Below are 18,555 nucleotides of genomic sequence, written 5' to 3' on the forward strand. Positions count from 1 at the left end.
GTAGGGAGGCCCGTAGCTTGTTGGCCTTTTTTGCTTGTTATGGAGAAGGGTGAGGAATGCTGAATGGATGACGGTTGGGTATGGTTAGTCCTTCTGGGGTACCTGAGGGGTGTCTGAGAGGCCTGTAATAGACCTGAGAGCAAGGGTGGGGACAACATCCTTCTCCCGCCCTACTCCCCCATTCCCGGGGAACCAGTGCTCCCAGATCAGCGAAGAGACCTTAATGAGGGAGAAGGCTCCAGCGAGAGCCCCACGTGGGGTGCAAAAGGGATGTGCCGGACACCGCTTGCCCCTTGCCAAAAAAACCCCGTGGGGTCTGCTGTGGCAGGAAACGCACCACCCAACCTCAGCATGTCACCTCGGGGAGGAGGAGCCAGGTGGGTCGTCGCAGCTCCAGGAAGGGCGGCCAGGTCCCGGGCCTCCCCGAGGGGAGAGCGGAGCACTTGGGCCAGGCCCGCGGGGTCCGGTGCCCGGGCCTCTGGGGGTGAGGAGCCGCGCCCGGGCCAATTTCAGGTTCCCGAGGGTGCAGGAGTCCGTGCCCGGCAGCGGGCGGGCGGGTCGTCAGCTGCCCGGCGCGTCGCCTACCTCCCCGCCCCCCGGCTTCCTGCGGAGGCCGCGGCCGCCATGTTGTTGTGGGGCTGAGGCGGCGCCGCGGAGCCCGAGCGGCCGTGACAGGCTGCGCAACAGGTTCGCTGTCGGCGGCCCGGCGACGACCCGCGCGGCGGCGGCCGAGCAAGGTCTCCCCGCGTGCGCTCGCGCCCGCGCTGCTGGTGCCGAGGGGCGCGGGGTCGCGCTGCGACGTGCGCGAGGCGCGGCGAGGGCGCCAGGTGGGTGAAGCCGCTCGCCGGGGCTGCGGCAGGGCGCGGGGCAGGGGCGGGAGGCTCCGCGGGCCGGCCCGGGAGGCGGCTGCGCGCCCCGGACGATGCGGATGCGTCCTGCGGAGCCCGGGCGGTCCCCGAGCTAGGCCCCTGGCGCGCTGGGCGGCGCCGGGCGGAAACCTGCGGCCCCGGGTTCCTGCCCCCGCGGCGGGGCCGGGGTGGACGCTGAGGGGCGTGGGCCGGGCTGCCGCTTCCCTGCGGCCGGGCCCCAACTCTGGGCCCCTGGCCCCCGGCCTCTTCTGGCAGGTGCGGACGCCGCCGAGGGCCGGGGGCGGCGTGCCCCTCGCTTTCGGGGTGCCGGCAGAAGAGAGCCCTGGGGGGCACCCGCACGCTTCCTCGGGGACCTGTTTCCGCGGAGTTGGTTCTCCTCGGTCATGGTTGGTGGGGAATGTCAGGTGAGCCGCATCCCGGTGCGTCAGAGTAGCCCGAGTCACGAGAGGCCAGTGGGAGGATGCTTGGCGTCCACCGCTCGCGTTAAACCCAAGTTGGGAAATGTTGCAGTTTGACTTTAGCATTATTGACTTCCAGGGCATACGGGAAGCTCGGAGAGATGTGATCTCGTAGGCCAGAGTAAAGTTTATTGCTTATTACTATTTTTTTTGTTTTAAAGACGCCTGCATGTGCGTAGTGATTGGGTAAACCGAGGCTGAAACTGCAGATGGCTCTACATTCTGTAAAAAGATGCTGTATTTGGCTTTATTAATCACGTGCTTTATCGTTGAATGATTGCTGATGGCAAGTATGCTTCATTTGAGACTCGTATTAATTTTGAGTTAGGAATATTTTTGATAGAGCCAACTACTTTATGATAAGAATTAAGGTTAACACAAAAATGATTGCTTTACTAAATGTTCTAGTTTGTTTTTACTAGTGTTTACTTGCTTACCCAGAAATAGGCGAGGCGTGACTTGAAATTTTATGTTGTTTTAGTCTTAATTTAGGTAGCATAGACTCTGTAGGTTAAGCTTCTTAAGCCTCTCAGGAAAATTAATTGCCTCTCTCCCTGTGCTGGTTTGCTATATTGTTAATCAGTGATAAAACCTAAACGCAATTTAGGAACATCACGTAAAACCTTTAGACAAATTAATAATTATGTCCTTCAAATTTTAAAGATAGTAGCAACTCTGATGTGCACACCTTTAGGTTTCTTTGGCTGTGCCTAGGATTCCTTTGGAATTTCTTTCTTTTTTTTCCCAGCGTTATTGAGATATGATTGACATATTTCCCTTGTAATTGCAAAAGTATGTAAGGTGCACGTTGCTTTAAAATGCTTAATTTACAAACAAACAGAATTTCATGGTTTTGAAGGACATGGAAAAAATGTGCCTTGCTGCTGTTTTAATGTACATTAATGAGCAGCTGAAAAACTTGCATGTTTTACCCTTTAATGCATGTAATTATTCCCCTTGCTCACCTTTATAATGAAAGGTAGAATTGTCTGAGAAAACTTGACCTGTACTGAATTATTGAGCAGGGGAGTGCTATTGTTAGTTCAACATATCTCGAGGTTAAAATCCTGATCTCTAGTGAATATGAAGAAATGTGTTGGGCATGTTCTGGGATTGGAATTAAAGGTTTTCTCTATATACCCATCACCCAAACTCAGCAGCTTTTAAGATTTTCTTTATCCATCTCTTTTTTTTTTCTTTCTTCTCTGTATTTTTTAGCCATTTCACCCTATATAATATATTTATTTTTTTAAAAAGTGGAAAATTTCTTACATAACCTTAGGATTTTTATTTTTAATGTATCTTTAATATAGAGTTTCACAAATTTCTGTCTTTCTAGTAAGACAGAAAGAACATTTATTGGTCATCTCCTTCAACTACTTTCTACAATATTAAAATATATTTACCATGGTTGTCATTTATTGAGCACTTAACTACACGCTGGACCCTGTGCTGTTTTACATAATCATTTAAAGCTCACAAAGACCCTGTGAGTAGTTATTTTCTTCTCAACAAATAGTAAGTGAAATGTTAACCTGGAGGTTAGCTGTCTACTCTAGGTCTCTGAGCTAGTAAGTACAAGAGCCAGGTTTCAAACCAAGATCCTTCTAACTTCAGCACCTGTGCCCTTATCTGGTATACTGATCTCGGTTCAGAAATTAAAAACAAAAAAATGGTCCTTTGGGCATTCAGTAAATATTTGTTGAGTAAATGAATGAAAGTATATATTAGTCCATCGATAAGTCACTAGCATTTTTATATACTATATTTACTTATAAAGCATTTATGTTAACAAGTTCCAGAAATGATTCAGAATAAACTAATCACATTACTAAAACTGTGATATATTTATTACCATCTAACAGCGCATTTGCTTTTTTTTCTTTTTCTTTTTTTGTATTCTGGTCTTTTCAATACCTTATTTATGGAAAAATTTATGAAATAACTTTTTGAAGAAAGGCTAAAAAAAGGCAGACTTTTTTTGATGTGCTAATACTTAAAGGCAAGATTCTAAGTGTCAAGTAGAAAAATAAGAATATATAGAGTTAATTCTGTAAATGAATAGCTCTAAAGATGAAGATGCATCAGAAACATTGTACTTTTTCCTTGAGTTCATTTTTAACTTTGCACCATCCTATACCCACAGAGCACAGCAACTCACGTTAGAGTCCTGTTGGGTAGAGTGTGCATATAGGTGTTCTTGAGAAGGAGGAACTGAGCTGGACTTAAAGGATCTGAAGGCAGAGAGGAAGTGGAGGAGGAGGGGAAGAAACTGAGCAGAAATAGAACAGTGAATACATCAAGAAGTAATGTATTTTTACAACTCTAAGAGGGCAGCATATTTCATTTGCAAATGTATAGCATTTTGAGAGATTCACTTAAAAATAATTTCACAGCTATATCAGGGCACTGAGTGATTTATTTACTTGAGGAGCTGTTCAGCAGTGGTTATGGTAGACATTTAGGGATCTATTACCAGACGGTAGACATTTAACTTGTTTTATTTAAGCAGCTGTTTTGTTTTCTAGATCATTTTCTTCACTAATGCGTATTCATTTTAGAAACAGTGTATGTGGTTAAATAAAAATTTCATTTATTTTCGTCGTAACTATAGTAGATAAGAGTACAGGCATTCAAGTTAAACCTCCTGCTCCCAGGTCCAACACCAAATAGCTGTGTGACCTTGGGCAAGTTATTTTAACTCTAAGCTTCTGTTTCCTCATCTGTAAATGGGGATAAAAATAGTATCTATCTCATAGTGTTGTTGTATGTAATATAAAGTGCTTAGCACAGTGACTACAGCTTATATAAGTGCTTAATAAATTAATGGACAAATGTTCTGTTGGTATTCCAGCTTGCTTCAATGAGAAATTTCAAACTAAACTAGCTTAATCGTTTTTTTTTTTTTTTGGTCTTTTTACCCAGTGACTGGAAAAGAAGTTAGCTTTTTTGACTTTAATTTTTAATCTTAACATCAAAATAATCCACATAAGAGGGCTAGAAAATAGAGTACATAGAAGAACTGACCTACAGTGCCATCTCCCAACAAAGAATCTGCCCTTTTAGTCCTTTATTTTGGAAAAATAAAAACCCAAAAACGGGGCCGGCCCGGTGACACAAGTGGTTAAGTGCGCATGCTCCGCTGTGGCAGCCTGGGGTTTGTTGGTTCGGGATCCCGGGTGTGCACCGACACACTGCTTGTCGAGCCATGCTGTGGCGGCATCCCATATAATGTAGAGGAAGATGGGCACGGATGTTAGCTCAGGGCCAGTCTTCCTCGGAAAAAAGAGGAGGATTGGCATCAGATGTTAGCTCAGGGCTGATCTCCCTCACAAAAAAAACAAAAACAAAAACAAAAAACATAGCCTAAAGGAAGAAAACATTCTATATCTGCAAAAGAAACTACTGTTTTGGATTATCACTTAAAGTCTTTGAATCCAAGTGCTTAAATAACTTCTACTTTTCATTGTGAGGAGTGAGTGCTTGAATAGTGCGTGGTTGATAATTGGAAAGAATGGTCAAGAATGGTCTGTCCACAGAGATAGGAGGCAGTGGGATTTGCTCTGACAGTCTGGAGTACACTGATATTTGTTGCTTTATTATTTCGTTTTTGTTAAACACATTGGCATAGGTATTTGGACATTCTACTCACCACCCTACCAGTCCTCCTTCACACCTAAGAATGACTTTAAATACAAGAATTAAGTAGGTCAAGTTAATAAATTTCACAAGTTATGTAACATTTGGTGACTTTATTTATTTATTTTTTTGAGGAAGGTTAGCCCTGAGCTAACATCTGTTGCCAGTTCTCTTTTTTTGCTGAGAAAGATTGGCTGATATCCATCCCCATCTCCCTCTACTTTGTATGGGACGCTGCCACAGCATGGCTTGATAAGGGGTGCATAGGTCTGCGCCCAGGATCCAAACCTGCAAACCCCAGGCTGCTGAAGCAGAGGGTGAAAACTTAACCGCTACACCACCATGCTGGCCCCCAACTTTACTTTTTAGTGAGCATAAAATACTTTATGGTGAATGTTAGTGAGAACCTCAAGATTAATGAAATTTGCCAAGAATGATGGGGACTGGCAATGCAGGTGTATCATTCCTTCTCTAACTTTGAATTAAGTCCTGAAAACCAGAATGCTAGAAGAGAAGCCATGCTTAAGACTTGAGATTTAATTTCCGTTTACCTTCTCACTAGAAGCATGTTAGGCTTTCCTTCTGCTAAAATTCCAGTGATGGGCCGGCCCCGTGGCTTGGCGGTTAAGTGCGCCGCTCCGCTGCTGGCCGCCCGGGTTCAGATCCCGGGCGTGCACCGACGCACCGCTTCTCTGGCCATGCTGAGGCCGCGTCCCACATACAGCAACTAGAAGGATGTGCAGCTGTGACATACAACTGTCTACTGGGGCTTTGGGGGAAAAAATAAATAAAATTATAATAAAATAAAATTCCAGTGAAATGCTTATAAATTGATTTTGTCTTGCTACAGAGACAACCTGTATTGGAAGGCTTTCCCTGCCCACCTCTCCTTCCTTCTGATCTGGTCCTCATTCCATGATTCTGAGTTGAAATTTTTGCCTCCTTCTTCCATCATCCTAGCTCCTACATCCAGGATCCAGGGTTCCACTGGGTCCCAGAGAGCTGAGTCACTTGGATGATTGAGATGGAGAGAGCCATTTAGATTAGATACAGATAGCCCAAAACTTTTTCTGAACGCTGCAATCCCGTACCTGGGTTTACAGTCTTGATAGCCTGGTAGCAATCGCATCTTGAAAAAGCACATGCTGCAGCTCCCTCTTAAATACATCTTTGCTGTTGCTTTCTTCACTAGGTTGACTACCTCATCTTTGTCTTTCGGGGCTTCAATGGAAAAAAACGTCCTTTATTCCTCTCCTTTTCTGCAATTTGCTTTAACTTTCTTTTCTTTATTCTCAACCACCATCTTTCCTCTTTAAAAAGTTAAACCCAACAGAAGTTACTCATAATTCATGGTACTGAAGTCATTATTTCATTTAACATACATTGAGTGCCTACATGCCAAGAACTGGTCCAAGCACTAAGCGTATAAGCAGTGAACGGAATTCACAAAACCCCTGCCCGTGTGCTGCTTATGTTCAAGGAGGAGGAAGAGAGACAATAAAGTATCTAGAAGTTAGAATTTGCTAAGTCCTATGGAGAAAAGTAAGACAGGAAATGGGGGTAGGGAATGTATGGGTGGGGGTAATTGAGAGAAATAAATTTGCCTTATTCAAAATTATTTCTAAGGAATTCAAGATTGGGGAAGGATTACTGTGCACATTTTATGGATAAACTTAATAGTATTTCAGGTCATTGTATTTGATATAAATGTTTATTATTTTAATATTACTATTGGTTTGCACCCAGCAGATCTCTGAATATTTCTATTTCCTAGTAACTTAAGCCAGAAAAAGAAACCTCAGGCATAATATGAGCCTAGAGCAGAGATTTGTCACATGGTTTAGAATAGATACCTTAATTCAATTTTTCCTGAAAGTGCTATATTGTGTTTGTTTTTAAATTCTATAGACTTTTTGTTTATACTATTTTTATTGTGATGAGTAGTGTATGTTCCTTGTGGAAAATTGGAAAGCTAGAGGGAAATTTAAAGAAGACAGTAATAGTCACTAATAATCATATTACCCAGAGAAATGTTCAGTCTTAATATTTTGGTAGATCTTCTAGAAATTTTTCTTTGCAAAAAGTGTAATTATATTATATACTCTGCTGTGTAACCTGCTTTAAAAAGTAATCACAAGATTACTAGCCTTTATAAAAAACATGGTTCTATTTTATTATATATTTATCTACAATATAACTTTTATTGGCTAAATAATATTACCTTGCTACTACTGAGTGTTAATAATGTCTAATATTTATTGAGCGTTTACTATATCCTAGTCACTTTTGAGACACTTTGCATATTTTTACTCATTTAGTCTTCAGCTTCTCTATAAGAGCTGTTCTATTATTATTAATTTACTGTTGATAAAATTAAGCAAGGACAAGTTTAATAATTTTCCCAAGATCCCATAGCTAATAAGTGGTAGACATAGGATATGAACTTAGTCTGACTCTATATCCTGTGCTCATATCATCTCATATTGTTCTGTAGCATTAAGGTAGTTTATAAATTTTGTTCTTGTTACTTTAAATTGTGCCACAGTTAACATGCTTGTACCATGTCTGTGTTCACATCTGAGATTATTTCCTTAGAATGAATTTCTAGTAGTTGTAGTAGTATTGGATCAAAAGATGTGGACACTTCCTAAGGCCCATGGAAACGTATTGCCAAGTTGTCTTCTAGAAAAACTTGTCAGTACCAATGTTCTCCTACCAAGTGCAACCAGTCCTATTCCCCACATCCTCAGAAACACTGGCTTTTTTTTTTTTTTGGTGAGGAAGATTGTCCTTGAGCTAACATCTGTGCCCATCTTCCTCTATTTTGTACGTGGGATGCCACCACAGCATGGCTTGATGGGCAGGTCCGCACTGGGGATCCGAACCCGTAAACCCTGGGCCGCTGAAGCAGAGCACGCAGACTTTTAACCACTACGCCACTGGGTTGGGCCCTGGCTTTTTTTTTTTAAATCTGCTAATTTGATAAAGACCACCTTGTTTTAATTTTTCTTTCTCTGAATATTAATAAAGTTATACTTAAAAAAGTTTTTTCTCTTCTTTGAGAAATATTTGTCTCTGCCTTTTTCTGACTTCATTGGCATGTTCATCTCATTTATTTCTAAGAATTCTTTATATATTAATAGTAACTTTGCCATATAGATGTAAATTTTTTTCCAAATTTGTTTCTTAGTTTTGTTTATGGATTTTTAAAATGGTAATGATAATAACTAACATTTACATAGTACCTCCCATGTATAGCACTATCCTAATTCATTATATTTATTAACTCACTTAAGTTTTACAGCATCCCTATGAGGTAGGTGCTATTATTAGCCCTATTTACAAAGTCCTCTATCATTGTTATTTTAATTCTCAAACAGCTTTTTCCTCTGTGCCTTTGCACATTTCTGTTCCCAATTCCTAAAAATCTCTTTTTTCCTCCTAGCCTACTGGATGATACCTATTGTTTATTTCTTCATTACTCAGTTTAGGAGTCATTTCCTCTGGGACTGCTCATCTAACAACTTTCTAGTTCCCTAGGGCAAAGTTAGGTGCCCATCTTCTGTCCTTTCTGTATACCTGTAGCATTTAAATGGAATTCTAAGTTTTGGTCTTATTCCTCTTTTGTATTCCCTGCGCTTACACATCTTGTACAGGTCTTATGCATCTGATGACTTGGTAAATATTTGTTGATTTGAATTAAAGGTGCTCAGGGTGATGTTGGTGATATCAAGAAGGGAATGAGCCTTCCACATATATGAAATAGAGAAAATTAGTGGAGGAAGTAACATTGCAATTGGGCTTTGAAGGCCAGTGGGGAAGGGGGAAGAAAGGGAGGGGCCCAGAGACTAAAATTGAGTGGAAACAGATGTGGAAATTTCCCATTCTGGGGACAGCAAGTTGTTTAGAAGATTATTAACCTTGCCTCTGGGAAAACCTGATGAAATAAATCCCTCTTTCACCCCAGTATACCTTGTCTGGTGTTCAGAATATTTGAATCTTCCTTCGAGATCTCTTCTGTAAAACAGGGTTCAATTTCTCTTCTGACTTTCCTCTTTTTCCAGTGTAGTAGGGAAGTTGGAGGGTCCTGGTGTAATCTTGGTGGGATTCTGAAATACCTAGGGAAGTTTGGTGACTGGGTGGGGTAGGCCCACTGGCAGCCTTTGCCAGAAGTCAGAGCCTTAGGGGAGAGAGCAAACCCTGAAGCTTTTGTCTTTGGAGGCTTCTGTTCCCTTCACACCTTTCCCTGGCTGTTAACACATTTGATTAGTTTAGACCTCAACTCCTTTTGTCTTCAGCCTTCCTTTCTGTTCTAGCTTTGATCAGAGACAAGATCTCTTAATTTACTAGTTTAATTTTGAGGTATACTGACTGCTGGTCTTGAAGGAGTGAACACTTCATATATTAACAATATAATTTGTCGTTTAATGTAAATATTTTCCAAATCTTTTCCTCCTTAAATTTAACTCTATTTCTCATTATGTAACTTAATTTTTTTCATTATGAGAAAAATACATGCTGATTGAAGAAAATTTGTAAAATAGAAAAAAAAAAAAAGGAGAAAAAAGTCATTCCAAGCCCACCAGCCAATGACAACCACGTTTTGGTGTCTCCTACCCACCCTGTCTTTTCTTTTTGCTTGTTTTTACATATGTATTGGTGTACATGTTTTACAGTACAATGTTGTAGTTAGAAACATGGCTTTTGCTGTCTGGTTGGAATTTTAGTTCCAGCTTAGCCTTTTATTAGCTTTGTGAGCGTAACACTCTCACTAAGCCTCAGTTTTCTCCTCTTTAAAAAGTGGAGCTTTAATAAATTTATCCATAGGGTTGTTATGAGGATGAAGAGATAATGTACATTGAGCATGACATCCCATAATCAATTCTCCATAAGTGTAACAACAGTCATCAGGCCTGCCTTTGGTTAGCTTAGCTAGGGCTGCTGCTCTGGGCTATGCTTGGAGGGAGGGAGTGGGTCAGGGGTACTGTACCTTGCTTTTCTGAAATAATTAAAATTCAGTTTCAAAAAAGTGTTTTTAACATTCTCAAGGCCTATGAAAATTTTTACAGTGAGGCCTCCTTTAGAGTGTTATTTATCTTGGGCCAGCCCCACAGTTGTTGAGTGGCCCTGGGCCTCAGACCCTTCTCTGATGGCCCTGATAATGATGATATCGATGATAATAACAATGATAACATGTAAAGACCTGAGTGTAGGGCTTGGCATTTGGTAAGTGTTCAGGGATTGTTGGCTGCTATTATTATTTTCATAATGCTAAATGCACATTTATATTGTATCATAAATTTTAAATTATAGGAACATAACCAGTTTCCATGTTGTTAACATGGTCTAGCTGAACTTGCTTTTTTAAAAAAATAGGTTTATTGAGATATAATTCACATATCATTATGAATTTGATTTAAGTGGCAGCATAATGCTTGGTTCAGTGCATTCTCCCATTGTTGGACACATTATTTCCAATTTTTTTCTATAATAACTAATAACTGCAGCAAATATCTTTATAGATATTTTTTATAAATAAGGCATTTCCCACATTTGTTATTATTTCCTTATGACACATTCCCAGGAGTAAAATTATTGGCTTATAGGATATGAACATTGGTAGGATTCTTGCTATATATTTTCAGATTGCCTTCTGAGGAGCTGTACCATTTGTGCTCCCGTGAGCTGTGTCTGCAGCACTCACTTCCTCTCACTTTTGCTAGCCCTGAGTATTAGCCAGGGTTTGTTTTTTTAAAAATAAGTTTATAAGGAGAAACAAAACAAAACTTCATTTGTATTTTCTTGATTATTAGCGATATTAACATTTATTAGCCAGTTTTATTTCCTTTTTGGAAAATTTATCTATTGAGGTCTTAGTATTTTCATTATCTATTTTAATAGCCCTCTGTACATTAAACATATTGACTATCGTTGTGATTTTTCCCCATTTGTGTACCTTTTAATTTTGTTTTCAACAAAAATTAAAAATATTTATATAGATGAATCTGTTTATTTTTTCTTTTGTGTTTTATTAAATGGCTTCAAAACTTAGAAACTTATCTTTGTTTCAAAGAGGTGATATTTTACTTGAAGGTAAAGCATCTATATGAATTTTTTCCCTCCTCTTATTCAAATCAAGAAAATAGTTTTGCTTTAGTATTTAGTCCTGATAGGAGACAGAAGAGAATAGGCCAAATAGCCGGCTCCCTCTACCCTCCCCTTATAACAGTGCAGGCTGAGTCACAAGCTATTCTTAGGTGTTTTTTTCCTCTTTGTGTAAGTGAATTGCCTTGTTCAGAGTTGTTGACCAGTTCTTCTAAAATTGGTTTAATTTAAATCTTCGATATAATCGGAGTACTAACTACTTCTAGTATTAGTTTACCATTCCTGTTCTTTTATGCCCTCTCGGATTATTGGTTGATTCTTTCTAGGCTAAACTTAACATTTATGAAAGTCCAAACTTAAAATTTATATTTAAACATCTTAAACTGAAGATACTAAGTTGCAGAACTAAAACTAAGAACTAAGTTTCTACAGAAAAGTTTTCTTTTTTGAAGCTTTTAAGTCTCCACTTGCTTTGTGTATTTGGGGTCCTAAGTCGCTAGGTAGAAATAATAGTAACCTTTTTCTCAAATATTGATTAAAGTGAGAAAAACATCTTTTTTATTAGTAATTGGTACAGCTGTAGTTTGTTGTACCAATTCAATGAAATCAAGTTAACTGTTGTAGGTGAAAATAATGTTGAAATAACAGTAGTAATAGCCATCATTTACGAGCACCTTCTATGTGCCAGATCTTTACAGACATGATATCTAAGCCTTAAAACAACTTGGCATTTAGGTACAATTATCCACATTTGTAGGTTAGGAAATTGAAGTCATGTCATGTGGAAGTCTGCAAAGCTAGGGAGTAACTGCACTGAGATTCTAACTCAAGTTGGTTGATCTGTTTTCAAAATTCAAGTTCCAGTCTATTAGCCTGCTTGTCCTCAGTGCAAATGAAAGAATGCTAATCTCTCAGAGTCAAAGAGTTTGTGTTTATTAAAGGATATTTTAGTCTCTGGCTGACTGCTGGGCACTAGGTATATGAAGATGAAGAGACATTCACAGGAGCTCACAGTCTAATAGAGGTGGGCAGGGATGAAAACAAAGGTTACCATACTCGGTGGTATGTAGTTTAATGGAGATATATACAAGATGAAATGGGAATCCTGCAGCAAAGGAAGCTTTTTTAGGTGAAAGTGTCACTGAGAAGGTAGGTAATTCCACAGGTTCCGAGAGTGGGGCATGGGAATAAGATGGGATGGAGGCGGAGAGGGAAGATTTCCAATGCTGGAAAAGTAGACAAAGGATAGACTCTAAAACCTCTTACATGCCGTATGAAGGAGTTTAGATTTTTTGCATAACTGCTTTATTGAGATATAATTCATACACCATAAAATTCACCCTTCTTTATCCATTCATCCGTAGAAGAGCACATGGGTTGCTTCCATGTCTTGGCTATTGTGAATAATGCTGCAATGAACATAGGGGTGCATAAATCTCTTTGGATCATTGATTTCAAGTTCTTTGGCTAAATAGCCAGTAGTGGGATAGCTGGATCATATGGTATTTCTATTTTTAATATTTTGAGAAATCTCCATACTGTTTTCCATAGTGCCTGCTCCAGTTTGCATTCCCACCAGCAGTGCATGAGGGTTCCCTTTTCTGCACAGCCTCTCCAACATTTGTTGTTTTTTGTCTTGGTAATTATAGCCATTCTGACCGGTATAAGGTGATATCTCATTGTAGTTTTGATTTGCATTTCCCTAATAATTAGTGATGTTAAACATCATTTCATGTGTCTGTTGGCCATCTGTATATCTTCCTTGGAAAAATGTCTGTTCATATCCTCTGCCCATTTTTTGATCGGGTTGTTTGTGAAGTATAGTTGACATACATGGCTATAATTCTTCATCAGTGGAGTTATTTTTTTACTGGAAAATTGGAGCAGATGGGTAGGTTGGATCTCTTGTCCCACTTAGGTGGGCTTTTTAATCAGATACATATGTATATGTGCGTGTATATAAGTATATAGCATTTTTGCAGAGTTTTAATCATAGTATAGATTTTTGTCTACTCATTACATGGAAGATTTTTTTTTCTATGTTGCTTCATAATTTTCATAAGTTTAATGGCTGTATTTTATCTAGTAGGTAGACTCTGATTTATTAACCACATTCTTGTTTTCAGATGTTTAGGTTGTTTCAAGTTTTTTGCTATTATAAACAAAACTGTGATGAATATTGGTATTCAGCAAATGTATATTGAATAGAGTTCTGCCAAACTCTATTAGGGGCTGGATTCACAAAGATAAGTTTCTTCCCCTCAAGAGGTTTGCTTCTAATCCTTGACCTGTGCATATATAATTTTGAATATTTGCATCCACTATTTGCATTGTATTTTTTAAAAAATTTACATTATATCATAAACATTACCTATTTACTATAGCCTTGAAATTATCATTTGTAATAGGTATGTAGTATTCTGAGTGAATATAACTTTATTTTCTTGTTCTTTTCTCGTGGATAAATTATCTTATTTGTATTTTTTCTAATACTGATGGCACTGTGATATGCATCTTTTGCATTCTATTTTCCTTCATTGGATTATTTATTAAGACAAATTCTTATAAATAGACCAAGTAGGTATTTTGTTTGGATGAATGTTGCCAAATTTAGAGGCACGTGTTTTACCTTTACTCTGCCTTAAACCTTCTACTTCTGTGGTATTTGCCTTTTTAAAAAAAATTGATATACTTTTTATGATTGTTGTTGTTGAGGAAGATTCACCCTGAGCTAACATCTGTCGCCAATCTTCCTCTTTTTGCTTGAGGAAAATTAGCCCTGAGCTAACATCTGTTGCCAGTCTTCCTCTATTTTGTATGTGGGTCACCGCCACAACATGGCCACTGACGAGTGGTGTAGGTCCCGGGAACCCAACCCAGGCCACCAAAGCAGAGCTCATGAACTTAACCACTAGGCCATGGGGCCAGCCTCTGATATACTTTTTTTGAACAGTTTTAAATTTACAGAAAAATGGAGATAATAATACAGAGTTTCCCATATACTCCTCTACCTGGTTTCCACTATTATTAACATCTTACATTAGTATGGTACATTTGTTACAATTAATGAACCAATATTATACATTATTTACTGAAGTCCATGCTTTATTCAGTTTTTTTTACCTAATGACCTTTTTCTGTTCCAGGATTTCACCTAGGATGCCATATTATGTTTAGTTGTCCTGGCTCCTTAGGCTTCTCTTGGTTGTGACAGTTACTCAGACTTTCCTTGTTTTTGGTGACTGACAGTTTTGAGTGGTGCTGGTTAGGTATATTGTAGGATGCTCCTCTATTGGAATTTGTCTGATGTTTTTGTTGTGAGACAAATAGCCATGGACTGGGCAGGCAAATTAACCAAACATGTCCATTACAATATAAATTTACCAAAATGAATAGGTTTCTTATATACCAAAAATATAAAATTAATATATCATTTTAACTATAACCATAAAGTACCTAGAAATAAATGAGACAGGAGCAAGACTCTACTGAAGGATGCAAAAAAAATTGAATAAATGTTCTTTTTTTTTCCGCAGAGGAAGATTAGCCCTGAGCTAACATCCATTGCCAGTCTTCCTGTTTTTTTTGGTTGAGGAAGATTAGCCCTGAGCTAACATCTGTGCCAGTCTGCCTCAATTTTGTATGTGGGTCGCCACGATAGCATGGCTGACGCGTGGTGTAGGTCCACACCCTGCATCCAAACCTGCAAACCCCGGCCACTGAAGCAGGGTGTGCTGAGCTTAACCACTAGGCCCTGGGGCCAGCCCGAAGAAATGTTCTTGAATAAGAAAAGCCAATATTGTACAAATGTTAATTCTATTTAAACTGTTCCGTTAATACAATAATATTCCACACAAAATTCAACAAAAATTTTTCTCAAATTTAACAAATGATTCTTAAGTTTAGTGGAAAAATAAGCATCTAAGAATAGATAGGAAAATTCTGAAAAAAAATATGATGATAAGAGATAGAGATTTGCATATTCTAACATGGTAATTAGAACTCTTAAGACAGGAGTACACAGGAAGAACCACAGAACAGAAATAAATCTAGGCTTATGTGTAGACTTAATGTGTAAGAAAAGAGATGCATTTTAGATCAGTTGGGAAAAGCTGAATTATTCCATAAATGGTCTCAGAAAAACTGCTAGACATTGTAAGTGGTGATGGTGGTGGAAGAGTGGAGAAAACAATTTGGACTCATATCTATCCATTCCAAAATAAAAATCCAGATAGATCAAATACATAAGTTAAAAAAAAACACTTATATAGGTACTAGAAGAAAATATAGGACAATTTTCTGATATGAGACCTGGTATGAGACAGGCCTTTCTTAGTGTGATAGGGATACTCAACAGTCATAAAGGAAAAGATTGACAAATTTTGGTATAAAAATAAAGAAGTTGGTGTAATAAAAGTTGGTGCCTTAAAATTGAAAGGTAACAATGTGGATGAAAAGCGTTTACAGCATATGTTAAATAAGTCTGGGGGACTGAAAGAGAGAAGTGTGAAATGGTCATCTAGGAGAGTGGGCGAGCAAATGGATTAGGGAAACATGGACTTGTCAGGCAGCCCTTAGGGTCCACTTGAGTTAGTGGTCAAAAATTTAAAGTGAGAACAGTCAGTAACTTCATTTATGTAGTCATGGAATAAGTAGAGAGTTGAATTTAGTCAGGATTGGGATTTTGCCAGATGTGTAGTATACATGGAGAGAGGAGAGTGAAGTTGAGGCTGTATACAAGAATTACTTATAATGGTGGAATGTGGTATTTAATTTGGGTAAGAAGGGATATTAGGACATAAGGAAGGGGATGTGAGGATATAAGGAAGAATGAGGGACAGTGAAAGTTGATAAAACCAATAGTTTGTAAGTCCTGGTAGAGTTGAAGAATTGTTGGAGTCAGGGAACTAGCAAGTGGACTGTTGAGATAGGAGCTGGTGAAGGAAGAGTGGGAGGCTTGAAATTGATTGTGAACGAGTACAGTTGTTGGCAATACTAAGGTGTAGGCTATGAGCTGGGAGTGGATGGCTAAGATAAGATGGAGGATAAGATTTTTGGAACACAGGAGGTTAAAGACTTAGAGGCCAGGATACGGGCAGGATCATCTATGTGGATATTAACATCACCAAGAATCACTATGGGAATAATGTTGGAGAGAGGATAGTGAGCCAGGTGTTAATGCCAGCAAGGAATTACTCAAATGATTGTAGGGGACAGCATTGAAGGAGGAGACGCAGTGGTCAAGTCAGGTGCATGAACATCAAAGCTAGTTTTCTTTTTCAATTTTTATTATGAAATATATCAAACATGCAAAAGTTGAAAGTACAGTAATCACTTTTTTTCTATTTGCTTTCTTTTACCCATCTACTTTTTAATTTAATGTTTTTGTATTTTGTATTTTTGTGGGAGCTTTAATTCTTTTTGGAATAAGGCAGGCTGTAAATAAGTACGTTTCCAAATTCCTTTCCAGAAAGGTTGTTGTGCTAATTTACATTTGTATCAGCTAGGTATTAATATAATACTTATTTTTACAGCTATTGTTGTAGTTCCTTGCATTGTTATTAGCTTTTCACTATTTCATGTGAATAAGCTGCCACCTCTTTTCCCAGACCACACTATGTAGTCTGCTTTTGCATGAACTGTTACCTCTGCCTAGAATGTTTTTTCCCACATTCATTCATTTAGGAAATGTTTTGATGTGTAAGCCATAAATTAATTTGAACACAAGCTGTAATGCACAGGTCTGGTTGATTCACAGGAACTAATTTGCATGTGACCTTCTCTTTTTTGGCTTGAAGAGGAGAGAAATTTGTGCTTAGACACCTGGGGGCCCAGGAGATCAAAGAGTCTGTTTTCAGCCCTGCCCTTTGGTCTGTTGTCTGGACCCAAAAAAAAAGAGAGAAAGAAGGGTTGCAAAGAAAAGCTGTACTTTCTCAACTCCTTTTTCATCTGCTTCCAGACTTACGTATGTCTTTATTCATCTTTACTGCCTTTCCTGTCCTTTATTCCCAGAGCCAGAAATGTCTGTTCCAGGTTCTAACTTTATACTCCAGAGCTATCTTTTTCCACTTTCTCTGGACCCTGACTTTCATTAGGTAACCTCCTTTCCTTCTCCCTTTTGGAAATTAAATCTCTCCTTCTTTCTCTAAAAATAGTTGTGTTCTCCATCTAAAAAGTAAAGCCTTATAACTTTGCCTCTTTCCTAAAGCCTCTTATCTCTCCTTTCACCTTTTCTTCCCCTTCCCTTAACAACATAATTCTTGAGTCACCTACACTTCACCTCCCATTTACTGCCTAAGCTACTTCAGTTTGACTTTTACAGCCAGTTCACTGTACTGGAACTGCACTCACAACAGATTGCCAAAACTAATGGCTTAGTCTTGGCTTCTGTGACATTTGGCAGTTATGACCATCTATCTCCTTGAAACTCTTTATCCTGATTTCTCTCCTTTTGCTCAACCTCTCTTCTGATTGTTCTTCTCTTGTTTCCTGTACATACTTTCCGTGGATAATGTCAGTGTCATTCACTGACATGATTACAACTATTTCCAATCCCTGATGACTACCAAATCTGGGTCTTGAGCATAAACAGAATTCTTGCTATCGCTTGGACATCTCCACGTGGATGTCTTTGTATGTATGCTCAGAATTGAACATTTTGTTGCTCTCCCCCCAAATCTACTATCTGTATCCCTACTTCCTTAGAGCTTTTGTCTTGGTTAATATTACCATTCTAGAATCATTTAAGATAGAAACTCATCTGTGATGCTTTTCTTTCATCTTCCATGTTTAGCTGGTCAGAGAATCCTGTCCATTCTACCTCTGAAATGTCTCTTCTCCATTGCGCAAGTTCAAATTCTCACCACCTGGGTTATGCCAGTCACTTCATAACTGGTGTCCCTGTCTCAAGACACACAAATCCAGTTCAATTCCTATACTGTTTGTCAGAATTCTCTTCTTCTGCCCTTAAAAGACCAAGTTCTTTTCTTGTTTCTTAGGTATGCTTTCCCTGGATAATGTCATTCATTGACATCATGGCATCTATTCTCAATCCCTGGTGACTACCAGCTCTGGTCTCTAGCTCAAACATGTACCGTGTTTTAAAGATTTTTATTTATTTTATTTTTTCCCCCCAAAGCCCCAGTGGATAGTTGTGTGTCGTAGCTGCACATCCTTCTAGTTGCTGTATGTGGGACTCGGCCTCAGGATGAACGGAGAAGTGGTGCCTCGATGCGCACCCGGGATCCGAACCCGGGCCGCCAGCATCGCAGCGCGCGCACTTAACCGCCAAGCCACAGGGCCGGCCCATGTACCGTGTTTTAAATACTCGCTCTCTCTGACTTGCACAGCAATGTTCAAAATCAATAGCATGACATATTTTGTTCCTTAAACTGTGTGATCTTGGCAAGTTACTTCATCTCTCTGGTTTCTCTTTAATTGTTTCTAAAATGGAGGTGGAATTCAGTATGTTGTTTAACTCTTTT

The 18,555-nt window shown here is 39.2% G+C and overlaps 1 protein-coding gene across 7 annotated transcripts in view; it reads left to right on the forward strand.

Moving 5' to 3' along the window:
• The first annotated feature begins 256 nt into the window (after nucleotides 1-256).
• The window catches only part of ITSN2 (intersectin 2), a 140,839-nt gene continuing 122,540 nt past the window's right edge, over nucleotides 257-18,555 (forward strand). The window contains exon 1 of one of the 7 annotated variants that reach the window (XM_087437079.1): nucleotides 257-377. The gene's annotated coding sequence lies outside the window, so the exon portion shown is untranslated. Of the gene's footprint in view, nucleotides 378-423; nucleotides 485-508; nucleotides 828-1,120; nucleotides 1,274-18,555 lie in introns of those variants that run through there. The other 6 variants (XM_087437080.1, XM_087437087.1, XM_087437083.1 and 3 more) reach the window with 6 other exon arrangements.

Source organism: Ceratotherium simum, chromosome 11 (genome assembly GCF_057802395.1).
Source record: "Ceratotherium simum simum isolate JZ-2026a chromosome 11, ASM5780239v1, whole genome shotgun sequence".
In the NCBI taxonomy this organism is placed as follows: Eukaryota; Metazoa; Chordata; class Mammalia; order Perissodactyla; family Rhinocerotidae; genus Ceratotherium; species Ceratotherium simum.